The sequence below is a fragment of the Ranitomeya variabilis genome, chromosome 2 (assembly GCF_051348905.1).
Source record: "Ranitomeya variabilis isolate aRanVar5 chromosome 2, aRanVar5.hap1, whole genome shotgun sequence".
Taxonomy (NCBI): Eukaryota; Metazoa; Chordata; class Amphibia; order Anura; family Dendrobatidae; genus Ranitomeya; species Ranitomeya variabilis.
The window spans coordinates 345,639,783-345,652,736 of record NC_135233.1 but is presented as its reverse complement, the minus strand read 5'-3'; positions in this window follow the sequence as shown (position 1 = coordinate 345,652,736).

Below are 12,954 nucleotides of genomic sequence, written 5' to 3'. Positions count from 1 at the left end.
CTTTGACCTCAAAAAAGGAACAAAATGAGATCAGAAATTAGTATGGATGCGAAAATGGTAAAAATAAAAAACTACAGCTTGTATCCTCTCCACTCCCCACACACGAAAAAAAAGCCCTTATATAACTCGACCAAAAAGCAAAATAGTTATAGCTCTTAGAAGGCGAAAAGGTAAGACTGAAATCAAAAAGGTACTTACTGGGACTCTGCTGCCCAAGGGCTCACAGAAACCTGGAACCGGCCCTGACTAAGGATCTGACTGGTAATACCCCCACCAATCCAGAAAAGTGGGGGCTCTCATTCCCCTGTGCTGTAGTATGAAGCATGTGCATGTGTCAGAACCCCAGCTATAACATATTTATTTTTTATTTTACTCACTTATATAGGGCCATAGATTCCACAACGCTTTACAGACATCATCATTACTGTCCCCATTGGGGCTCACAATCTAGATTCCCTATCAGGATGTCTTTGGAATGTGAGAGAAAAACTGAGAACCCGGAGGAAACCCACACAAACACGGGGAGGACATACGAAGTCCTTGCAGATGTTGTCCTTGGTGAGACATAACTCTTATATCTCTTCTCCTATGTACAAGTGATATATGTTACGTTCCTCCTTTTCTCCATCTTCCTCTTCCATCATACTGTTATCGTCAATGTTTATTTCCCAGACCCGAAAAAACACAATGTCTGTATATAGTTTATTGGGCAAAACATGTTTAGATACAAGTAATAGATGTCAGAATATTACATAATGAGAGCAGACAGGTTCTTGCAGCTGGGGTGTTATTTTTGGGCACACCTAATTTCAGGATTACCTAAAAACTATACACAAGTGTATCCCATAGTGTAATCACACTATGATTCACACTCACGTAAAATATCAAAACTTCCGCAAAATACTGATCCAGTACATCTCCTTACATATGTCAGGCTTTACCCCCATTGTCATCATTTTATGATTTTTCAACTTCACATCTAAACTTAAAGAACAACTATCAGATATAAATTCTCTTATCTCAATATAAAAATTTTTATTTAACTTTTAGGGTGAGGATGACAGACAGAAACAGCTCCACAGCTCTCAATGGGTTGTAGCTGGTATTACAGCTCATTTCCATTGAGGAGCAATTCATGACCATTCATGTTTTTCTAATCCTAGACAACCTAGAAAACTGGGCGTTGCTGTAGGAAAACCTTTCAATTTTTCCTTAACATAAGTTGATTAAGAGAAATAGCCTAAAACATTAACCCCTTCCCGACATCCACTGTAAGGATCGGGCTCCGGACCTGAGCCTGCCCCAAATAATGTGGGATGGTGGCTGTGTTATACAGTTAGCACTTGCCCTTAAAGGGGCTGCAATATACTGAAAAAGAGAGTGGACAGCACCTCCAAAAATCATACAATGATCTAATGCCGCTAAGCAAAAATATATATCACTGAATATGAGATTCTTAGTTTCACATTCTGATCAGACTGTATGAAGCCCACTGCCATGTCACGGCAAACCTCTTAGTGGTCTCCTATCGCCCTAACGGAGCGGAGCCGCGCTTCAACCACCACCACCGCGACAATGCACTGGCAGGGCGGACGGCCTGGTGCCTCACAATGCCTATGACAGAATACGGTGCAGTCGTCCTGTCCCCTTTGCAGAAAAGCACCCCCAAAGTATAATGTTTCCCCCACCATGCTTCATGGTTGGGATGGTGTTCTTGGGGTTGTACTCATCCTTCTTCCTCCAAACACAGCGAGTGGAGATGACACCAAAAAGTTATATTTTGGTCCTGACCTTTTGACATGACCTTCTCCCATTCCTCCTATGGATCCTCCAGATGGGCATTGGTAAACTTCAAATGGGCCTGGACATGTGCTGGCCTGAGCAGGGGGACCTCGAATGCACTGCAAGATTTTAATCCATGACTGCATGGTGTGTTAATAACAGTAATATTTGAGACTGTGGTCCCAGTTCTCTTCAGGTCATTGACCAGGTCCTCCCATGTAATTCTGGGCTGATTCCTGACCTTTCTCAGAATCATCCTTACCCCACGAGGTGAGATCTTACATGAAGCCCCAGACTGATAAAGATTGACAGTCATCTTGTGTTTCTTCTATTTTCTAATAATTATGCCAATGGTTGTTGCCTTCTCTCCATTCTTGCTGGTTGGTTGGTGATCAAATATTTATTTCATGCAATAAAATGCTACTTAATTATTTAAAAATCATACAATGTGATTCTGTTTTTTTTTAATTTTTAGATTCTGTTAGGGGTACCTACAATAAAAATTCCAGACCTCTCCATTCTTTGTAGGTGGAAAAACGTGCAAAATCGTCAGTGTATCATACACTTATTTTCCCCACAGCAGATATATGTGTGTTTGTATATTTATAGATACTGTATATTCACATGAGATGACTTATTGAACACTTCTCGTGAATAAAAACTATACAAGTTTGTCATTGCTGTAATCGTACTGACCTGGAGAATCATGTCAATCATGTCGCTGGATCATTTTTACTGCAGAATGAACACTGTAAAAACAAGACCCAAAAAACAAAGGCAGAATTGTGTTTTGTTTTAAGCTATTCCATCTCACCGGGAATTTTTTTTTGTTTTTCAGTAGATTATATAGTAAAATGAATGGTGTCATTCAAAACTGCAACTCATCTCCAAACCTTCATATGGCTATTCTGACAAAAATAATTAAAAATTCATGGCTATTGGAAGAAAAGGAGGAAAAAAAAACACAGTGTAAAAATTAAAAGGGGACATTAAATAGGTTGTCCAGGCTTGGGGTTAAAATCTGCAGTTACTCTATGTAACTGCAGACTTGTGAGCCTTCAGAGAGTGCAGTGTGATTGCTGCCAGGATTCTCCGGTGCCAGCTCCAGGAGCGGGAAGATTTCCATACATGTGGTCACATGACTACTAAACGTGCCTCGCTCAATGTAAGTGTAAGTGTAGGCTGGGCACCTCTAGTCGAAATGTGGCCAATTACCTGCTCCCAGTGCCGACACCGGAGAATCCTGACAGCGCTCACAAGTCTGCATAGAGTGACCTTTAAGGGGTTAAACAGATCTGCTGAGTTATTATCCCAAATGTCATAAGCCGTGCGCTCATCAATGAATGAAGGTCACTTTAACCACAGGCAGATACATCAGTGGCTGGCTATTATTGGGGGAGCATCTGATTCATGAATACAGCAGACCTATGACTTCACGGTCTCATAAGATTTCTTATAATAAACTGCCTTAAGTGCCATTTTTCCATGGTAGATCCGCTGTGACACTCAGCACCTCTCAGAAGTAAATCATGCAAAAAACTCAGACATGTGCCTACCCAAGTGAAAATAACCCTGCAAAACATGTAGTAATATGCAGAAGATTACATGTAATTATACAATAAAATGGCTCCTGTAATAAACTGTTTTTGTACAAGACAACAATTATTTATACAGAGGCATTTATAAGTCTACACATCAGATTATTACATTGTAATACACTGCATACAGTTTCAATGTCTGAGAGGCTACTTCTACAATGACAACCAATATAACATTGGATTCACTTGTCACATTTGGGAAAAATGGGTAACTGCAACTGAATGCAAAAATGCTATTTTTTTAATTTAAGGAGGTCTTTATCACTGTGCTGATTAATTTCATAACTTATTTTTGTTACATAATAGTGTAATATTCACTGTGTAACCATAGAATTTGTTACGGACTGACCTGAGTTGTATCAGTGATACTGCAACCACCAGGGGTAGCAACGGCAGGTAGCACTGTCAGGATATAGCCAGAGGTTGGAACACGGAGCAGCAGTGTATTTGGAAGGATAAGCAGGAATGGTAGTCAGGATACAGCCAGAGGTTGGTACACGGCGCAGCAGTATAGTTGAGAAGATAAGCAGGAATCATAGTCAGAATATAGCCAGAGTTCAGTACACGGAGCAGCAGTAGGATCTTGAGGCTAAGCGGCAATCAGAGTCAGGATATAGCCAAAGGTCAGTACACGGAGCAGCAGTATAGTTCGGAGGATAAGCAGAAATTGTGGTCAGGAGATAGCCTGAGGTCGGAACATGGAGCAGCAGTATAGTTGGGAGGATAAGCAGGTAACATTGTCAGGAAACAGCCAGAGGAGCAGCAGTAGGATCTTGAGAATAAGCAGCAGGTGGGAAGAAGGAAGACTAGAGGCTGGGAGCTCAATCTCGCAATGAAGGAAGTGCAGTGCCAGGTATAAGTAGGGTGTTCAGTCAGGAGATCACAGGGTGAGCCAATCAGTAATTTGTGGTGGAGACATCAAGAACTCAGGTTGGAGACATCAGGAACAACACAGGGACTAGTATGTGCTTTAGCAAGGAACAGTCCAGTGAGCTGAATAGCTCAGCGGAAAGGGCTGCTGCCTGGTGTACAAGAGTTGCTGGGTTCAAATCCTGACAGTACTCCCCTCCTTACAGGATGACCTCTGGACATCTCAGGAGCTGATGTCTCTGGTGAAAGGCTCTTGTGTTGTGAACTCTGTTTCCAGGCTCCCTCTTGTGGTCACAGGTGGTATGGTGTGACTTTCGTTTTGGGCTCCCCCTGGTGGCTTTGTTTGTTATCCTGTGTATCTGTGGCTTATCAGCTGCCTCATTAGTCACTGGGAGGTTCCTATATAGCTCTGTTTCACTTCCACTTGTTGCCGGCTGTCAATGTATTCAGTGCCTTTCTGATTACTCCTGATAATCTTCGGTTCCTATCTCTTCTGAGAAGCTAAGTTCTGTTTAATCATTTTTTGCTCATCAGTCTGCAATATTATTTCCGTGTATGATGAGTTTAGTCCAGCTTGCTAATATGTGATTTTGCCGCTGGTTAACTCTGGGGTCAGAGTTGCTTCCCCCGCATCGTGAGTCGGTGCGGGGGCTCGAGTAATCTCTGTGTGGATTTTTTGAATAGGGTTTTAAATTGACCGCACAGTTCCCTTTCTATTTTCTGCTATCTAGTGTTAGTGGGCCTCATTTGCTAAATCTAATTTCATCTCTGCGTTTGTGCTTTCCCTTTAACTCACCGTTAATATTTGTGGGGGGCTATTCTATATCTTTGGGGTCATTTCACTGAGGCAAGCAAGGACTTTCGTTCCCTCTAGGAGTAGTCAGTTTCTCCGGCCGTGACGAGACGTCTAGGAATTTTTTAGGTAACGTTCCACGGCTACTTTTAGTTGTGTGCGGATAGGATCAGGTTGCGGTCAATTCAGTTACCACTTCCCCAGAGTTTGTAGTCTGTTCTGGTACTTAGCTAGTCCAACTTGCGATCCTTGCCACTAGGATCATAACAGTACAGCCGGCCAGTAAAGTGTTAATTGCTTGGCAGAAGCAGGAGAAAAGATGCCTTGAGAATTTTTTTTTTTTTTTTTGCAGCTGCCGTGTGTCTAGCTGCTGTGTGTCTTGCTTCTCTCCTCCTCTTAATCTTGGTGTGGCTCTGAACTCAGCTGCTGATATGGATATTCAGAGTTTAGCCTCCAGTGTAGATCATCTTGCTGCAAGGGTACAAAGTATTCAGGATTTTGTTGTTCACAGTCCTATGTCAGAGCCTAGAATACCTATTCCGGAGTTGTTTTCTGGAGATAGATCTAGGTTCCTGAATTTTAAGAACAATTGTAAATTGTTTCTTTCTTTGAAACCTCGTTCCTCTGGTGATTCCGTGCAGCAAGTTAAAATTATTATTTCCTTCTTGCGCGGTGACCCTCAAGATTGGGCCTTCGCATTGGCGCCAGGGGATCCTGCATTGCTCAGTGTGGATGCGTTTTTTCTGGCCCTTGGATTGCTCTATGAGGAACCTAATCTTGAGAACCAGGCTGAAAAAGCGTTGTTGGCCCTCTCTCGGGGGCAAGATGATGCAGAGGTGTACTGCCAGAAGTTTCGGAGGTGGTCGGTGCTTACTCAGTGGAATGAGTGTGCCCTGGCTGCAAATTTCAGAAAGGGTCTTTCTGAGGCCATTAAGAATGTCATGGTGGGGTTCCCTACACCTGCAGGTCTGAATGAGTCAATGACTCTGGCCATTCAGATTGATCGGCGTTTGCGGGAGCGCAAACCTGTGCACCATTTGGCGGTGTCTTCTGAACAGACACCTGACTCTATGCAATGTGATAGAATTCTGACCAGAAGTGAACGGCAAAATTATAGACGGCAAAATGGGTTGTGCTTTTACTGTGGTGATTCAGCTCATGTTATCTCAGCATGCTCTAAGCGCAAAAAAAAGGTTGATAAATCTGTCACCATCGGTACGTTACAGCCTAGGTTCATTTTGTCTGTTACCCTGATCTGTTCTCTGTCATCTTACCCGGTTATGGCTTTTGTAGATTCAGGTGCTGCCCTGAGTCTGATGGATTTGTCATTTGCCAGGCGCTGTGGTTTTGTTTTGGAGCCTTTAAAAATCCCTATTCCACTAAGGGGAATTGATGCTACACCATTGGCTGCGAATAAACCACAGTACTGGACACAGGTGACCATGTGCATGACTCCTGTTCATCAGGAGGTGATTCGCTTTCTTGTATTGCATAATCTACATGATGTTGTCGTGTTGGGCCTGCCATGGTTACAGACTCATAATCCAGTCTTGGATTGGAAAGCAATGTCTGTGTCAAGTTGGGGTTGTCAGGGAATTCATGGCGACGCTCCTGTGGTGTCAATTGCTTCTTCCACTCCTTCTGAAGTCCCTGCATTTTTGTCAGACTACCAGGACGTATTTGATGAGCCCAAACTCAGTTCTCTACCTCCTCATAGGGATTGTGATTGTGCTATAAATTTGATTCCTGGTAGTAAGTTTCCTAAGGGACGACTTTTCAATTTGTCAGTGCCGGAGCATGCTGCCATGCGGAGTTATATAAAGGAGTCCTTGGAGAAAGGACTTATTCGCCCTTCCTCCTCCCCTCTTGGTGCGGGGTTCTTTTTCGTGGCTAAGAAGGATGGTTCCCTGAGACCTTGCATTGATTATCGCCTTCTAAATAAAATCACGGTCAAATTTCAGTATCCTTTGCCATTGTTGTCTGATCTGTTTGCTCGCATAAAGGGGGCTAGTTGGTTCACCAAGATAGATCTTCGTGGTGCGTATAACCTTGTGCGTATTAAGCAGGGTGATGAATGGAAAACTGCATTTAATACGCCCGAAGGCCATTTTGAGTACTTGGTGATGCCTTTTGGACTTTCTAACGCTCCTTCTGTCTTTCAGTCCTTTATGCACGACATCTTCCGCGAATATCTGGATAAATTTATGATTGTGTATCTGGATGATATTCTGTTTTTTTCTGATGATTGGGAGTCCCATGTTAGGCAGGTCAGGATGGTGTTTCAGGTCCTGCGTGCCAATGCTTTATTTGTGAAGGGCTCAAAATGTCTTTTTGGAGTCCAGAAGGTTTCTTTTTTGGGTTTCATTTTTTCTCCTTCTACTATTGAGATGGACCCAGTCAAGGTTCAGGCTATTCATGACTGGACGCAGCCTACATCTGTTAAGAGTCTTCAGAAGTTCTTGGGTTTTGCTAATTTTTACCGTCGTTTCATTGCTAATTTTTCTAGCGTGGTTAAACCTTTGACGGATTTGACCAAGAAGGGCTCCGATGTGACTAATTGGTCTCCTGCGGCCGTGGAGGCCTTTCGGGAGCTGAAGCACCGGTTTTCTTCAGCTCCAGTCTTATGTCAGCCAGATGTCTCTCTCCCCTTCCAGGTCGAGGTTGATGCTTATGAGATTGGAGCGGGGGCTGTTTTGTCGCAGAGAAGCTCCGATGGCTCTGTCATGAAGCCATGTGCTTTCTTTTCAAGAAAGTTTTCGCCTGCCGAGCGGAATTATGATGTCGGTAATCGGGAGTTGTTGGCTATGAAGTGGGCATTTGAGGAGTGGCGACATTGGCTTGAGGGAGCTAAGCATCGTGTGGTGGTCTTAATTGATCACAAGAATCTGATTTATCTCGAGTCGGCCAAGCGGCTGAATCCTAGACAGGCTCGTTGGTCGTTGTTTTTCTCTCGTTTTGATTTCATGGTCTCGTACCTGCCTGGTTCGAAGAATGTGAAGGCTGATGCTCTTTCTAGGAGTTTTGTGCCTTACTCTCCTGGAGATTCAGAGCCGGCTGGTATTCTCAGAGAAGGGGTGATTTTGTCTGCCATCTCCCCAGATTTGCGACGGGTGCTGCAGGAGTTTCAGGCGGATAGACCTGACCGTTGTCCACCGGAGAGACTGTTTGTCCCGGATAGATGGACCAGCAGAGTTATTTCTGAGGTTCATTCCTCGGTGTTGGCGGGCCATCCTGGAATATTTGGTACCAGAGATTTGGTGGCTATGTCCTTCTGGTGGCCTTCCTTGTTGCGGGTTGTGCGTTCCTTTGTGCAATCTTGTGGAATTTGTGCTCGGGCTAAGCCTTGCTGTTCTCGTGCCAGTGGGTTGCTGTTGCCTTTGCCAGTCCCAAAGAGGCCTTGGACGCACATTTCCATGGATTTTATTTCAGATCTCCCTGTCTCTCAAAGAATGTCTGTCATCTGGGTGGTGTGTGATCGTTTTTCTAAGATGGTCCATTTGGTGCCCTTGCCTAAGTTGCCTTCCTCCTCCGAGTTGGTTCCGCTGTTTTTTCAAAATGTGGTTCGTTTGCATGGGATCCCTGAAAATATTGTTTCCGACAGAGGATCCCAGTTTGTGTCTAGATTTTGGCGGACCTTTTGTGCTAAGATGGGCATTGATTTGTCTTTTTCGTCAGCTTTCCACCCTCAGACGAATGGCCAAACCGAGCGAACTAATCAGACTTTGGAAACCTATTTAAGATGTTTTGTTTCTGCTGATCAGGACGACTGGGTGACTTTTTTGCCATTGGCCGAGTTTGCCCTTAACAATCAGGGTAGTTCTGCTACTTTGGTGTCTCCTTTTTTTTGTAATTCGGGGTTTCATCCTCGTTTTTCCTCGGGTCAGGTGGAGCCTTCTGACTGTCCTGGAGTGGATGTTGTGGTGGATCGGTTGCATCAGATTTGGAATCATGTGGTGGACAATTTGAAGCTGTCACAAGAGAAGGCTCAGCGCTTTGCCAACCGCCGTCGCTGTGTGGGTCCCCGACTTCGCGTTGGGGACTTGGTGTGGCTGTCTTCTCGTTTTGTTCCTATGAAGGTCTCCTCTCCTAAGTTCAAGCCTCGGTTTATCGGTCCTTATAAGATTTTGGAAGTCCTTAACCCTGTGTCATTTCGTTTGGACCTCCCAGCATCGTTTGCTATTCATAATGTTTTCCATCGGTCGTTGTTGCGGAGGTATGTGGTGCCTGTGGGTCCTCCGGTTGAGCCTCCTGCCCCGGTGCTGGTGGAGGGAGAATTGGAATACGTGGTGGAGAAGATCTTGGATTCTCGTATTTCTAGACGGAGACTTCAATATTTGGTTAAGTGGAAGGGCTATGGTCAGGAGGATAATTCCTGGGTTGTCGCCTCTGATGTTCATGCGGCCGATTTGGTTCGTGCCTTCCATGTGGCTCATCCCGATCGCCCTGGGGGTTTTGATGAGGGTTCGGTGACCCCTCCTCAAGGGGGGGTGTACTGTTGTGAACTCTGTTTCCAGGCTCCCTCTTGTGGTCACAGGTGGTATGGTGTGACTTTCGTTTTGGGCTCCCCCTGGTGGCTTTGTTTGTTATCCTGTGTATATGTGGCTTATCAGCTGCCTCATTAGTCACTGGGAGGTTCCTATATAGCTGTTTCACTTCCACTTGTTGCCGGCTGTCAATGTATTCAGTGCCTTTCTGATTACTCCTGATAATCTTCGGTTCCTGTCTCTTCTGAGAAGCTAAGTTCTGTTTAATAATTTTTTGCTCATCAGTCTGCAATATTATTTCCGTGTATGATGAGTTTAGTCCAGCTTGCTAATATGTGATTTTGCCGCTGGTTAACTCTGGGGTCAGAGTTGCTTCCCCCGCATCGTGAGTCGGTGCGGGGGCTCGAGTAATCTCTGTGTGGATTTTTTGAATAGGGTTTTAAATTGACCGCACAGTTCCCTTTCTATTTTCTGCTATCTAGTGTTAGTGGGCCTCATTTGCTAAATCTAATTTCATCTCTGCGTTTGTGCTTTCCCCTTAACTCACCGTTAATATTTGTGGGGGGCTATTCTATATCTTTGGGGTCATTTCACTGAGGCAAGCAAGGACTTTCGTTCCCTCTAGGAGTAGTCAGTTTCTCCGGCCGTGACGAGACGTCTAGGAATTTTTTAGGTAACGTTCCACGGCTACTTTTAGTTGTGTGCGGATAGGATCAGGTTGCGGTCAATTCAGTTACCACTTCACCAGAGTTTGTAGTCTGTTCAGGTACTTAGCTAGTCCAACTTGCGATCCTTGCCACTAGGATCATAACACTCTTGTAAGCCTGCATGTATGGACGTTGCTCTCCGGCTCCAAAGCATTATCTTCTGGTCCGTAACCCCTCCATTGCACCAAATATTGTAGTCTTCCTCTGAATCTTCTAGAGTCCAGATTTGTATCCACAATGTACTCTTCTTCTCCATGGACTTTTTCTAGTGGAGGAGGTGGCCGAGTTCTTCCTGGAAACGGGTTCTTACTGAATGGTTTGAGCAAGGATACATGGAACATAAGATGTATTTTCAGGCTATTAGGAAGTTTTAAACATAAAGCAACTGGGTTAGGCTGGTTTCACATTTGCGTTTTTTGCCGCTGCGTTTTAGCGCAAAAAAAAGCATGCGTTTTTTTCTCCTATATTTAACATTAAAAACGCATGCGTTTTTTTGCATGCGTTTTGCCGCGTTTGTCGATGCATGCGTCTTTTCTATGCTTGCATTTGGTTGCAGAAATGCAACATGTAGTAATTTCTAGAGGCGTTTTTTTGCCGCAAAAAAACGTATTGCTGTCTATGTAAACGCATGCGTTTTTAAGCACATGCGTTTGTTTGCGTTTAAAACGCATGCGTTTTTATAGAAAAAAACAAGAATACACACTGCTAAGCCACCCCCCACCATCAAGGTGATAAAGGGATCCAAACCCTAACCCTAACCCTACCCCTAACCCTACCCCTAACCCTAGGGATCCTAACCCTAACCCTACCCCTAACCCTACCCCTAACCCTAGGGATCCTAACCCTAACCCTAACCCTACCCTCAACCCTAACCCTACCCCTAACCCTAGGGATCCTAACCCTAACCCTAACCCTAGCTATTTCTATTTATAGTGGGTTTTCTTGTTGGCCTTGATGATTGGCAGCTGTCACACACTTCTCAGCATGCGTTTCAAAAACGTAAACGCAGGAAAAAACGCATGTAAACGCGGCAAAACACCGCTATTTTTTACCGCATGCAAAAACGCATGCGTCTAAAAAACGCAGTGTTTGCACGCGTTTACATGCGTTTTTTCACCACCTGCGTTTGCGTTTAAAACGCTGCATTTTTAAACGCAAATGTAAAACTAGCCTTAATTTGTACAGAAATGTGAAAAGGTCCTATGAATGTTTGATTCAATTTAGAAGACAGTATGTTTGCTTTCAGATTTTTTTGTAGAAAGCCAAACCTTGTTACCAACCTGAAGGGTAGGAGAGGCTTTGCAATGTTGATCAGCTGTTTCTTTGTAATCTTCATGGGCTTTGTGAACATCTCAATTAGTTCTTCTTGAGCTTTCCACCACTTTGTAAGTCTGTCAGTAACAGCGGGAACCAAAGTATTAAATGGAAAATTAGGAATAAATATCGGATCAAAGCCATAGTTAGCAAAAAATGGGCTTTGGGACGTAGAACTGTGCTTGGAGTTATTATAAGCAAATTCTGCTGTTGGTAACAAGTCCACCAAGTCATCCTGTAGGTACAAAATAAAGCAGCGCATGTATTGTTCAAGAGTTTGGTTAGTTCTTTCAGTCTGGCCATTGGATTGTGGCTGGAAGGCAGTATACAAATTGACAGTAACTGCTAAAGCTGTACAAAAGTTTTTCCAAAATGTTGATGTAAACTGAACATCTCTATCAGAAACGACATTGTCAAGAATTCCATGCTGCCTAAATAGTTCTTTGACCACTAATTCTGTGGTTTGTTCAGGAGTAGGAAACCCTTTAGTTGGAATAAAATTGTCCATCTTTGTGAGCCGTTCCACCACCACAAGGTTTTACAGTCATTTCTGTAGAGGGAGGTAGGTCCACTATAAAATCCATTTAAATTGATTCCCAAGGCCTAGATGGAACTGGAAGAGGTTGAACTAGTGTTAGAGAAGATCGTGGCATCTTGTTCTGTGCACATGTTAAACAGGAAGGAACATATTTTCTCACATCCTTCCTACAATTTGGCTACCAAAAAGAACAAATTAGTAGTTCTTTTCATGACTCCAGAATGTCCTACAAGTTTAGAATCATGGACAAGTCTGAGGACTTCAAGTCAAGCAGATTCGAGGATGTATATTTGATTTTTCTGCATCCAAAACCCCTCCTTAAAGGGAACATATCGGCAGAATTGTACACAGTAACCTACAGACAGTGTCATGTTGGTGCCATTATACTGATTAAAATGATATTTTGGTTGATGATATCCGTCTTGTGGTTGCTGTTTGATCCTTATTTCCAGTTTTAAGTTAATGATGTTTGTCTGTGTTGGGTTCTTCATGTGGTGTTCTGATTAGCTATTCATAATGAAGACTGCTGACAGGTCAGTGAACCCTCAGTGACCTGCCCCCTAGTTTACATAATGAATATTTTATATACATACTAAAATTGAATGAAAAAAACTTCTGCAGGCAGGCACCAGCCGTGACACCTGCGCTGCAGTGTGATTGCATGTGTAATGTGCATATAGTTATTATTGTTGAGGTTATCCTGATGTTTAAAAAAGAAAATGGTGCTCGCGCAGTAGCCGCTATTGGTGTATATAGAGGTGATCCGATAGCTGCTACTGTGCAGGCTCGGTGGCAACACCCTGGAGGTCGGTACACAGAGCAGCAGTATAGTTGGGAGAATAAGTGGGAATCGTAGTCAGGATATAGC